Below are 13,868 nucleotides of genomic sequence, written 5' to 3' on the forward strand. Positions count from 1 at the left end.
CCCACTGGGACTCCATATTCTCCTGACTGATCGTGCTGGGGGCTCTGCCTGTCTCCTGGCCTCAGGACCCTCAGCTATCAGCATCATCTGGGAACCCCGACCAGTTCAAGCTTCAGGGAGAGGTGAGATCCCCCTTCTCTCTCTCTTTCTCTCTCTTTCTTCATTCTTCCTTTCTACTTTAGGTATTAACATTTAATGAGGTATGTTATGTTGGTTTAGTCCTTCTTGTGTAGTTATTACTATGATTCAATAAATAACTTTTATGGTTCAGTTGGTTGCTTGTCTCGCTCTTGCTGAACCTTACTCTTTTGTGTTTTTAGCCTCCCCCATTTACTCTGCAGCAACGCTTCTTTTACCTAAGCTAAAGATCCCTGCAGCGCCTAGAATACTGTGGGGTTTGCTCATCAGGTAGGTTACTGCCAGTACAATTGTGATGTGAAAGTGGGGATAGGGACGTGCTGAATCTGGGACACACAAGGGTAACAGCTGGAAAGTGCTGCTTGACCCAGTCCATGGAGCCCTGGGGCATATAAGGAGAGTCAGCTTGAAAGTGCTGCTTCATCCAGCCCAGTGAGTCCAGGGACATATAAGGGATCAGCTTGACAGTGCTGATTGACCCGGTCTACTCAGTCTTGCTCTGTTAATGTATGTGTGGGTGGGTGTATGCTCATCCAGTTTTGAAGCTGGAGAAACCCAGCCCTAGGGAACCTAGGTCCTGCAGGATAGCTCCATTGGGAGGGGACTTGCAGAAGGAAGAAGTAGGGCTCCATATGAACACACAAGTGATGCAAGCAGTACATTGATAGAATTACAGAATCCCCTTCCCCAGAAAAGTAACCCAAATAAATGAGCATATCCCAAAGTAATGGGGAAATCTGGTAACACCTGGGAGCTGTAATTCCTTGGTTAGCTCCCTGCCTATAGAGCCAGCCCTGGAGCAGGGAAAGAACTACATTTCCCAGCATTCCCGTAGACACTACCAACAGGAAAGAGAGGGAAGGAGTGAGGTAGCTGAGACCTCATGCTGCAGCCTGCTGTGAATGGAGAGCTGCATTGTGAAGGGTAGGAATACCGTATTTTAACATTCAAAAAATAGGACACTCCATGGGGAGGGAGGGTAGCCCCACCCTGCCACCATCCACTCCCTCCAACTACCCCACACAGAAACCCCAATCCATCCAACCCCCCCCCGCTCCCTGTCCCCTGATCACCGCCTCCTGGGACCCCTGCCCCCAGGACCCCACTCCTTATCTAAGCCTCCCTTCTCCTTGTCCCCAACTGCCCCCTCCTGAGACTGCCCCCAACTTCCCTCCTAGGACCCCACCCACTACCTGTTCCCTCACAAACCCCTGGGACTCCCATGCCTATCCAACCATTGCCTGTCTCCTGACTGCCCCCCCGAACCCCCGACCCATCTAACCCCCCGCTTCTCCTTGCCCCTGACTGCCCCCCACAAACCACCGCCGTATCCACCCCCCCTGCTCCCTGTCCCTTGACTGCCCCCCCGGAACCCGCTACCCCTTCTCCAACCCCCCAGCCCCTTTACCGTGCCACTCAGACCAGCGTGTCTGGCTCTGCGCAGCGCCAGACGTGCTGCTGCATACATGCTGCCATGCTCCTCCGCAGAGCCACAGCACCCCCCCTCCCACCTGCCTTCCACATTTGAACACCTCAAAATTCAGGAGTGCTCAAGCTCAGTTTGGGCAGCTGTTACTTCATTTCTCCCAAATCAAATATACTGATCCACTGTAACTTGCTGTAGAAAAAGTAGGATAAAATTGAGCAAGAAATGCTTCCTAGTGGTTATTAGGACTGGAATTGCTATTTTCAACAGCCATTGCCTTTTTTTTTGTTTGTTTAAAAGGAAGACAGTGATATTGCATTGGCAAATTCCCCATAGAAATAAAGAATGGAACAAAAGAGTAATAAAGGCACCTCAACTTTTCCTCATTTATGGAGGACAGTCTTATAATGTGCATCCAGATATCCTCCAATCACACAAGCTGAAAATTGTTCCACTTTACTGCAGTTCTGTAACTATATGGGAACCAATCGTGTCTCTGTTCTGTGTACATCCAAAATTCCTGCTGAATGAGCTTCCCAGGGCTGCAGCTGAAGGAGGGTGCAGGGAGGGTGGGGGAGAGCTCAGGGCTGGGGCGGCAGGAGGTGTGTATGAGGGGGCAATGGTGGGGGAAAGGGGAAGCCCAGAGCTGGAGCAGCAGGGGGGCGTGGCGAGGAGCCCAGGGCTGGGACGGGGGGCAGCCAACATTTTTTTACTTGGGGTGGCAAAAAACCTAGAGCTGGCCCTGCACACGAGGGGCTGGGGCATGTAATCAGTCCAAAGACAAGCCTGACAGAGGAGAAAAGTTTGCCAAAGTTTAAGAATGTTTCATGTTTCTCATTTTAAAAACAAAAGCCTTATTCAATTTATAATCACTGTTCTTTTGTAATTGAAGAAATGGAAAATATACAGTGTAAAATCTCTAAAAGCAGCAAAGAGTCCTGTAGACTAACAGATGTATTGGAGCATGAGCTTTCGTGGGTGAATACCCACTCTGTCATGACTGGTTGCTTTACTCTGCCCCACGTCAATTACTGCTGAAGCCCCTTACTTAGAGAGCTCTGGCCCAGGGCAGAGGTGTCAGTGCCAGCCTGATTTTCAGAGATGCTGAGCATCTGCAGTTCCCCCGATGTCTGTGGGAACTCCAGGGTTCTCAGTACTTCTGAAACTCAGGGCAATTTATTTCAAATGCTGGGCCAGGACTGAGCCTACAAAGGCAGATGCATATATACCACTCAATCCACAGCAGTTCTCCTATCAATAACAATACAAGCAATCAGGAGAACGATGAGGGGCAGTTGGCCCAATGCTGGGAGTGGGGAGGATATGGCCCTAATGTTGTCACTAAACTTCTACCTAGTAAAGTTACTATGCATCTGCTGTCATTCAGTGGGAGAACAAAAATCTCTTGGGTGCTGCAGCCTGCCCAGGGTTCAGCTGCACTTAACCTGAGTTGCTCACACACTTGCAGTGGTTGTGCACCAAGCAACTGGTCACCCACGTTACATGAAAATTCGGCTCTGATGGTGTCATAATAAGACTTAACAGTTATTGCTGCATTTCCTAGAGCTGTTGTCCCAGGCTGGCTGCAGACTCAGGCAGACAGAACTGTGTCGGCTAGACGCCCATCACCTTTGGAAGATTTTCCTTGTAGCATGGTGGAGGGAGGCAGCAGTAGGTGCTAACGTGGCTGCGAGTGGCCCATCCCCCCGCCAGGAGCAATAGTGTAAAAAAAGTTTGGGGGCACCGCTTTTTGGTGCCCCCAAATCTTGGTGCCATAGGCGACCGCCTAGTTCGCCTAACAGTTACACCGGCCCTGTGGCAAGGTGTCATTATCTTATATAAAAAGAACAGGAGTACTTGTGGCACCTTAGAGACTACCACAAGTACTCCTGTTCTTTTTGTGGATACAGACTAACATGGCTGCTACTCTTAAAATTATCTCATATGTTCTCCAGAATGTGATACAGTACTAATCTCTATCCGATCCTGCAAATACTTAAGAGCATGAGTAGCTGAATGTTACTGCCTATGAGTAGTCTCGCTGAAGTTAGTGGAACTTGAGTAATATTATTCACATGCCTAAGTGTTTGCGAGATCAGGCCTTTATTATCGGAGCATTAAATTAGGGGAGATTCTGTCCCCTGCCCCCAATGTTTGAATCATTTATAGTCCAAGCAAATATTTGTATGTATTGTAAACTGCTTCACCTCAAAATGAAGTCATCCTGATGCTAATGTAGAGAAAGCAGGAATCGAACATGTAGTCAGACAAGGACTCCATCCTCTGAATGTTGCCTCTAACCTTCATTTGGAATAGAAACATGTTGTTTATCTACACAGTAAAGTAACTCCATGGCAGTCAGCAAAACCTCAAATTTTTCCTTTACTGCCAACGCCCAGATGTGTCTCTTTAGTACTATGTTACTACACGGATCCTTTAAAAAGGCAATTTTTTTGCTGCAGCATTTGCTACTTAATTAGAGGATATAAATAGAGTGTAAATCCCCCTCCCCCAAAGTTAAACATTTCAGTAAATGTATCTTGGGGCAGTTCTTTCTCAACTGAAAACTTGTTCCTTTCAAACAGTAAGTGCTAAACCCTAAGTGCAATCACAACTTCAAACCAACAGATGTTTATTCTCAAGCATGTTTTAATCTAAACTGCCTATAAACTTCCTGACAAAGTACTTCAGCCAAAAAAGTGAGCAGAATATCTCATTACTATGTCCAAATATTATATACAAAGTTTTGGGGATGAAATTTGGTACCAGTTAAGCAAGGGACTAAGAGCTCAATCCACAAAGCGACTTGAGCATTGGAACATTTAGTATTGCAGAATCTAACTTTCAGACACCTTACTACCCACTTGAATCTATAACCTCAAGTTAGGTGCCTGGGTTCCTTATACAGTGCATGGGGAGAGATACTCATTTAAGAATGCGATCCTCAAAAGCCAGCATGCTGCATGGGGCACTTCCTAAATTAACCTATAGGAAATACCAAGGAGAGGGGTGTGGCCTAAGCCTCACCCTCCAAAGGGACTTAGGCCTGGTCTACACTACGCGTTTAAACCGATTTTAGCAGCGTTAAACCAATTTAACGCTGCACCCGTCCACACAACGAGGCCCTTTATATCGATATAAAGGGCTCTTTAAACCAGTTTCTGTACTCCTCCCTGATGAGAGGAGTAGCGCTGAAATCGGTATTACCATATCGGATTAGGGTTAGTTTGGCCGTTGGCCTCCGGGCGGTATCCCACAGTGCACCATTGTGACCGCTTTGGACAGCAATCTGAACTCGGATGCAGTGGCCAGGTAGACAGTAAAAGCCCCGCGAAATTTTGAATTTCATTTCCTGTTTGCCCAGCGTGGAGCTCTGATCAGCATGGGTGGCGATACAGTCCCAAATCCAAAAAGAGCTCCAGCATGGACCATATGGGAGATACTGGATCTGACCGCTGTATGGGGAGGCAAATCTGTTCTATCAGAGCTCCATTACAGAAGACGAAATGCCAAAGCATTTGAAAAAAATCTCCAGGCTATGATACAGAGTCCACAGCACAGTGCTGCATGACAAGCATAACGGAAAGCCAAAGAATCAAATGGACGCTCATGGAAGGAGGGAGGAGGTACTGAGGACTCCAGCTATCCCAGAGTCCCCAGCAGTCTCCGAAAAGTATTTGCGTTCTTGGCTGAGCTCCCAATGTCTGTAGAGTCAAACACATTGTCCGGGATGGTTCAGGGTATAGCTCGTCAATTTACTCCCCCTCTCCCCCGTGAAAGAAAAGGGAAAAAAATCATTTGTTGACTTTTTTTCAATGTCACCGTATGTCTACTGCATGCTGCTGGTAGACACGGTGCTGGGGCAATGAACAACAGCATCGTCTTCCCTCCCTTCCCCAGTGGCAGATGGTACAGTGCAGTGGGACTGGTAACTGTCCTTGTCATCAGCCTATGAGTGCTCCTGGCCAGCCTCAGGTGAGGTTGGCCAGGGGTGCTTGGGTAAAAATAGAAATGACTCCTGGTCATTCCTAGTAGATGATATAGAACAGCTAGTAATCATCATCATAGCAACTGGGGGCTGAGCTGCCTCAGCCCGCTCCCTTTCATGTGTAAAGAAAAGATTCTGTACTGCCTGGACTATCATAGCAGAGGGATGCTGGGCTCCTCTTCCCCCTCACCGTTTAATGTCCTGCCTGGACTATCATAGCAGCTGGAGGCTGCCTCCCCCTCATTTTATCTCACTACAAGTCAGTGTTTCTTATTCCTGCATTCTTTATAACTTCATCACACAAATGGAGGCACACTGCAATGGTAGCCCAGGAGGGTTGGGAGAGCAGGGAAGCAATGGATGGGGTTGTTGCAGGGGCATCCCCTAGAATGGCATGTAGCTCATCATTTCTGCAGGATCTGACATGGAGCAGCTGTGCTCTCTGGTACACTTACCCCATATTCTAGGCAGGACTGACTCTATTTTTAGATACCATAAAGGAGGAATTGACTCAGGGAGTCATTCCCATTTTTGTCTTTGCACCCCCGGCTGATCTCAGCCAGGGGCACCCATAACAGCAGCAGAGGTACAGAACAACTGATAACTGTCCTCTCATTGCTAATTTACAATGGCACAGCAGACAGTACAGAACAACTGATAACCATCTCTGCTGTCTTGCAAAGGCAAATGAATACTGCTGTGTAGCACTGCAGTACCGCATCTGTTAGCAACATCCAGTAAAAAAAATGCTGAACGGGCTCCATGGTTGCTGTGCTATGGCATCTGCCAGGGCAATCCAGGGAAAAAGGGCGCGAAATGATTGTCTGCCGTTGCTTTCACAGAGGAAGGAATGAGTGACGACATTTACCCAGAATCACCCGTGACACTGTTTTTGCACCATCATGCATTGGGGTCTCAACCCAGAATTCCAATGGGCGGGGGAGACTGCGGGAACTATGGGATAGCTATGGGATAGCTACCCACAGTGCAGCACTCCAGAAATCAATGCTAGCCTTGGACTATGGACGCACACCACCGAATTAATGTGCTTAGTGTGGCCGTGTGCACTCGACTTTATACAATCTGTTTTACAAAACCGGTTTATGTAAAATTGGAATAATCCCATAGTGTAGACATACCCTTAGATGCTTAAGTCAAGGCTGGAGGGAAGTGCCTATCTCTGCTTGGGATTCCTAGCCAAGAACCATTTCCTGGGGTCAAGGATTTAAGCTGTTTTTTAGTCCTGTCTCCTCCACCTCCATAAACAAGGTTTGAATGAGCTCTCCCCTGACATCTAGTGATGAACTGGGGGAAAAAATCTCAGGGACAGACTGTATTTGCATAGCCAAGCCTACTCTGCCTGGGTGATCTGCAGACAGACCTGCTTTGCCAAAGTGATCCATTTTGGCTGTTTGGGGTTAAAATTCACTTTAGTCTTGAATGAAATGATGTTATCCTCATTGTATGAGTAAAGGGCAGCCAAACTATTCTTAGCATGCCCTGATTGAAGGAGTTCCCCTATATATGACATCACTCACTAAATCCTCCCTCCCCAGTGTTTAAAGACAGCTGATCTGGCTCAAATTAGCATCCTTGTTTCTGCTTAACAATTAGTAGAGCTGAAATCACTGATAAACTGATATAAGGAGGGCTGAACCTTAGCCCTTGGAGTGGGGGAGGTGGACAGTGTTGCAGTGAAGGACAATTCTGTGGCAGCAGTGAGGTTCCCCACTACCCAATGAAATCACTAAGAACTGGGCAAAGTGGTGGAACCTCAGAACATGGTGTTGCAGAGGTGACAGCAAGCAGCAGCGATAACAGTGGCAGCACTGAGCAGCAGCAGAGAAAACAGCCGCAGTGTTGAAAGTGACAAAGGTGGCAGCGAGTGGCAGAGATAAAAGAAGCAGCAGAGGTGGCAGCAGGTGACAAGTAGTGGCAGAGACAGTAAAAAACATGAGAGGCTCACTATCTTGTAACTTTTAGCCCAGTGGTTAGGGCACTCACCTGGGAGGTAGGAAAATTAGGTTCAATTCCCCTCCATAGCCTGATGTGGAACAGATGTTTGAACTCAGTTCTCCCAGCTCCTAGGAGGGTGCTCTTGTCAGTGGCTTCTGGGGCATTCTAGGACAGGGGTTTCTCCTGTTGATGCTGTTCCACTTTATATAAATAATTAAATAATCTCTGAAATGCTGGGGCTCCCTCTTGATTGCCCTAACCACTGGACTATAGAGTCATTGTTACTCTCTTTGACACTCAGTGAACACCTCCCCTCCAGCCGCTGTGTGTGGGTTTAGGCATGCTCTGAGAATGCCTACTGGCCTGGGCCACACAGGCGGGGAATGCATAGTTTGAGGGTTCCACTGGGGTTTAGGTGTGAGATAAGTGCCCAAGAGTGTAGACCGAGGCAGCTGTGGTCATGCTCACTGTTAGAGAGCTTATTCCTTCACTCTCACCCTTCCCTGCTCCTTCTCGCATGCACAGAGAGCAACAATACCCAAAGTCCAAAGGTGCAAACAATTCAATGTTTATTGGGGTGAACTTCCAGCAAGCTTAAATCCAAGTTCCTTTTTCCTTATTTTCGAATCCCAACTTACTTCCTGTTTGCCTCTAATTTATATAGAAATATTCTTAGCTATACCTTAACCAATCATTCTGGTGAAATTTACCTAACCAATCCTAACATATTGTAACATGATTAGCTAACCAATTATATCCCACCACCATAATTAGTTTATACCCAGCAAAATTAATTATACAGGTGACAGAAACAATCATAGAACCAGACAGAGACCATGCAAATAAACATACAAAACAATACAGAAGTGAGGATTTCACAACTACATCTATACAGACATAAGGGTTCTCTAGCTGTGTCTATTGATAAGTGAGTTCTTACCAGACAGAAAACTATCAAACTTAAATTTCCTTTTACATGTTTTAGGCTCTTCCCTTTCTCTGGAGGTGATAGATTGAATCACCTTCCTTACAGCCCCAGGTTGCCTTATTTCAATAAGACTAGTTTGGAATGTGAGGATGTTACCATACGCTTCCCAGTTTATGGCTGGCTTCTGCTGCTTATCTGAAGAACCAGGCCTCAGACTGTCACAGTAAGAGAAGGCCATTACACAGACAGACAGTGATTTTTGATTCTCTCTTTTATACTTCCATAACTAGCTAAGTGATAAGAATACACCTAAATTCTTAAAGTATAGACCTTTGCAGACAGGCCTGAATATCTATATCCTAACACTCACTGGCAGAAACTTAGGTCTACACTGAAAAGCTAGGTTGACTCAGCAAAGTGTGAAAAATCCACACCGCTGAGTAGCATAGTTAAGCTGACCTAACCCTCAGGGTACACAGTGCTAGGTTGATGGAAGAATCCATCTGTTGACCTAGTTACCACCTCTCAGGGAGGTAGAGCAGCTACAGTGATGGGAGATTCCTTCCTGTCATTGTAGCGAGTGTAGACATTGTAGACATAGCCGCAGGCACTGTGGGGACCTTAATGGCTGAAATGTAGGCACCTACAGAATTAGGCAGAAGCTGAGCAGTAGTTTTGAGAATCTCAGTGGCCCTTATATGTTGTGCCTGTACTTAGGTGCCTAAAGTGGCAGTTGGGTGCATAAGTCTTTCTGTGAATCTAGCCCAAAAAGCATTGGTTAGGATCTATATCCAGTGCAGGTATATATCATGCAAACATTCACACCCAGCTCCTGCTAGTTCACTTTAGACTTAGCTTAAAGCCTGAGTTCTGGATCCCTCCTGAGCCTTGGGGACCAATCAGTATCTACATTATAAATACAGATTATCAAAACTTGTGCCTAATGCACTGATGGGTAGGGTTTAGCTGGTTGATTTAAATGTGATTTCTGATAAAGGCATTAAAAAGTAGAGGTTGCAATTATTTTGACTCTGTCAGAGAAGCAATACCTTTCTAACCATGACTTTTACAGTTTTCAGAGTGTCCATTACAGGGAGAGAATCTCTGTCAAAGTATTCTGCACAGGAAGTCATGCGTAAGGAGTGTGTGCCTGAATGCATACACATCATGTCAACAATCTGCAACTTCTCTTGATACTAGAAATTCCATTGCCCTGAAAGCTTCTACCTCAGCATCCCCTGCTGCTATGCTGATGCCTTGGTGTGTTCCCTCATGTTGATGAAACAAACACACTCAAGAACTGTATGCCAAGAGGACGACAATTTGTTTTTAAGTGCTGAAAGAATAAAGCTACCAACAAACTCTGCCCATTGTTCTACTCCACTGGAGTCTTGCAATGGGGAAGAGGTGAGGGATCTAAAACACAGATCAAGTTTTGGAATACATTTTTGCATCGCTGTCCTAGGATGCTGGACGCTACATATACAGCCAAAGAACCCAAACCTTAAACTGGGTTTACCTTTGAGTCCTCCTTTTCAGTTTGCACCAAACCATGCCACTTCACCTTCCAACATATTTCTAAAAGTCTCTCCCTCCTTCTCTGTTCCTGATAAAACCCTTGGTCATAGACAATAGATTCACTGAGAAGCAGGCAGAACTACGTCAGTGAGAATCTCTTGGTTTTACCATTAATCTCACCCCATTTTTTCTGATCTTGTGCTTGAATTTATTCTTAAATTACAGTAACAAAAATGGAATGAACACAAACCATAGAACCGAACCAAACCAATTACATGATCTTATTTGTTATAACCCTTATTTTTTCCCCACTCTTCCCCTGGTTTTCAGAAGTCTGAGTTTTGCCTGACTCAGCATCCTGCAAGGGGACGAGCTACCATCAAGCAACCTTAACTCTCCTTTAATGTAGTTTTTGCCATTGAATGTCCTAGTTTTTGGAACAGGAAAAGATATATTGTTGGGAGGAGTTAGTAGTCATTTAGGCAGTTTTCCATATCACACCCTCCAATTTTCACACCAAGCCAGCCATGTCCCTGGCCCTTTCACTGCCTTTTCCCCTCCAAACTGGCCTGCTCCCCACTACTGTATCCATTCCTCACCCAGCTACTCACCACAAGCAGGGAACTCATCTTCACTCCCTGGTAGTCTTCACTCCCTGGCATACAAACATTTCTATTGCTAATTCCACCCCACCTCCCACAGCCTGGCTCACTTGCAGTACCTGGAATTAAGACCAACTATGTGACGGTGGAATGGTGTTTCTGGTCACATTGCTGAATGGTTGGAGGGTGGGGTTTTTGGCAGAGCCAGGGAGAGAAATCACAGACAGGGTTTCTGCTCCACAATACTGATAGTTTTATGTTTGAGAGAAAGTTTCTCTGATCTCCTGTTCAATAGATGCACCCTACCGCTGAGCAACAGCGAGGTGTCAGAGTCTGTAATGTTTCTATGCCGTATAGCACACTTTTCCGGTCACCCATGAACCCTCCACTTTCCCAGTTAGTGTTCTTCTATATAGCTGTGAAATAGTAACTGTAGCAATTATTCAGACACTTGGGCAAATCACAGCTCCTGGGCACAGATCTCTGATGTGGGCTAAATCTGCTCTCACACATTGTATGAGGAGTACAACTGGAATAAGGCGCAGATCATTTCCATCCAACTGACTCACCACAATGTTCAGTTGAACACAGCTTCTTGAATCACCAGTTAGACACTGCCAAGTGGGCAAAACATGTTGCCAATGCAGGCTCTGTCTCTCCACCCAGATCAGCTTATAGTCAACAGTCCCCATGTCATGGTATATTCTTTGCTCTCTCACAAAACTTCTACAATCTTGTGTTCCAGGAATCACCAAGAATCCACAGGTTGGCAACCGTTGCAGTGCACATATTTCTTTTCCCTTAGTGGTCAAGGTAGCCATATGATCAGTTCCAAACATCCGCACTATGTGTCTTTGAAAACACCATATTAACCTCTCTTGAGATCAGAAAGTAGACAGTTGCCCCAGGGGCTAGTAAAACAGATTTTCTCAAACAACCAATCCAAGGCTTGTCTACCACCTGTCCTCATCACCCAACTCTTCTGCAGCTGCAATCCTTCTCCCTGAAGCTATCCCCTACCCCACATATATGAAGTCCTCTGTATCTGGCTTCTCCATATAACAGAAACGTTAGTTAGACCAATTGCTGACTAGTCTAGTGTGTTCACAGTACACCTCCCCATCAAATAAAAACACGATATATCATAGTAAGCAACATGAGTTATTAAATCTTTATTGCACAAGTGTTCAAAGATTCAGACTAGAACCATCAGTGGCAGGCTGTTTATTGGAGCAATGGCATTGTCACGTTAACTCAAACTACCCAGGCAAGCAGAAAGTAGCTGCTTAGAAATCCTTTCATGGTTTTTCTCTTTACTGGTGCCTGCATCCTGTTATTCTTCCAGATTACACATCTCTGCAAGCAAAGAAGTGAACATGTTCTTAAAGTCTCAGTCTGGGTCCCTCAAATATAAGTAACACTTGACAGACTGAGACCATTTAGACACACATCACATCAATAATTTGATCTAGAGCACAAAACAAACAAACAACCCCAACAACCCTGAACCTTTTGGGAAAAAATGGTTATTTTTTCAAGGCTTTATCTCCAAACCCCTTAGATCAGAGAAATCCAAATTTGAGTCACTAACCATATTCTGCACCCTCCTGAGGCACACAAAATTTCAAAGGGCTTCAACTAAGCATGTTGACTTTGGAGGACTTAGACATGTTGATCATTAAACAGACATCATGGTGCAACCCAGGAGCATATTTACCATGAAACGAACTATGCAGTGGCACGCCCCCACCCCCCCAGTGACAGGGGAGGCCCCAAAATGCAGGACAAATATCTGACAACCTGTCCCAAGTCCTGGCCAGCAGCACAGCAGGGCTCAGGTAGGCAGGTTGCCTGCATGCTGTGGCCAGTGGTCCCACACAGCTGCCAGAAGTGGCTGCCTGCTGGCATGTCTCTGCATGCCCCTGGCTGCGGGGTGGAGGGGGAGGTGGCTGTGCACAGTGCCCGCACCCCAGGCAGTGCATGGAGACCCACTGTCCCCCACTCCACCAAGGGGTGAACAGAGACATGCTAGCAGCGGGACTCAGGTGGCTCCTTGCCCACTCTGCCTCCTTACCTCCATGCCACTTTGCTCCCAGAAGCGGCCAGCATGTCCCTGAGGCCCTTGAGGGGGTGTGTCTCCACACGGTGCCCCCACCATGAGTGCCACCACCACAGCTCCCATTGGCTGGGAGCTATGGCCAATGGGACCTGCCTAGGTGGTGCCTGCGGGCAGTGGCATGTGGAGACCTCCTGCTCCCCATGCCTAGGAGCAACTGCCGCAGGACTATGTGTGTGCCAGTCGCTTTGGAAGCCACACCACCCGAGGTAAGTGCTGCCCCCCCTGCACCCTTCCCACACTCCGACCCCCTGCCCCAGCCCAGAGCCTGCACCTCACACCCAAACTTCCTCCTAGAGCCCACACCCCTCCCCCCTCCTTCCACACCCCAACCCCCTGCTCCAGCCCACAGCCCACACCCAAACTCCATTCCAGAGCCCACACCTCTCACTCCTCCTTCCACACCCCAACTCCCTGCCCCAGCCCAGAGACCACACCATCTCCTGCACCCCAACCCTTTGCCCCAATCAAGGTACCTGACTTTATTTTCATTTACAATACTTCCTATTACTTATAATATAGGAGGAATGAAAAACTAGGGGGGGAGGAGATAAGAGAGAATGTTCTTTTTCTTGGCTAGGTCCCAAGGGATGCCCCCAAAATATGAAGTTGTGCACAGGGCCCTGCTAACTCTAAATCCACCACTGATGCAACCTTATCTATTGTGGTGCTGCCACCCTACGATAATAAAAGAGACAGTCCTTTCCCCTAAGAGCTCACAGAACAAGGGTACATCTATATTGCAAAGAAAAACCCACAGCACTGCATCTCAGAGCCCCAGTCAATAGAGCCAGGTTCGTAGGGCTAGAAATAGCAGTGTGGACATTTGGGCTCAGGCTGGAGCCTGGGCTCTGAAACCTACTGAGAGGGAAGATCTCAGATCCCAGGGCCAGCCCAAACCTTAATGTCTACACAGCTATTTATAGCCCTGCAGCCCAAGCCCCAGGAGCCTGAGGGTTTGTCCATACTACCCCTTAAGTCGATGTAACTTACATCACTCAGGGGTGTGAGAAAACCACCACCCCTCGAGTGACCTAAGTTACATCAACTTAAAGCAATGTCAGCGGGTGATGGTCTCCCATCGACCTGGCTTCTGCCTGTCGTTGAGGTGGAGTAAGTACGTCAATGGGAGAGCACTCTCCCGTTGACACAGCGTACCTTCATGAGACATGCTGCATCGGTGCAGCTGCATCAAC

This window comes from Gopherus flavomarginatus, chromosome 2, assembly GCF_025201925.1.
Source record: "Gopherus flavomarginatus isolate rGopFla2 chromosome 2, rGopFla2.mat.asm, whole genome shotgun sequence".
Classification (NCBI taxonomy): Eukaryota; Metazoa; Chordata; order Testudines; family Testudinidae; genus Gopherus; species Gopherus flavomarginatus.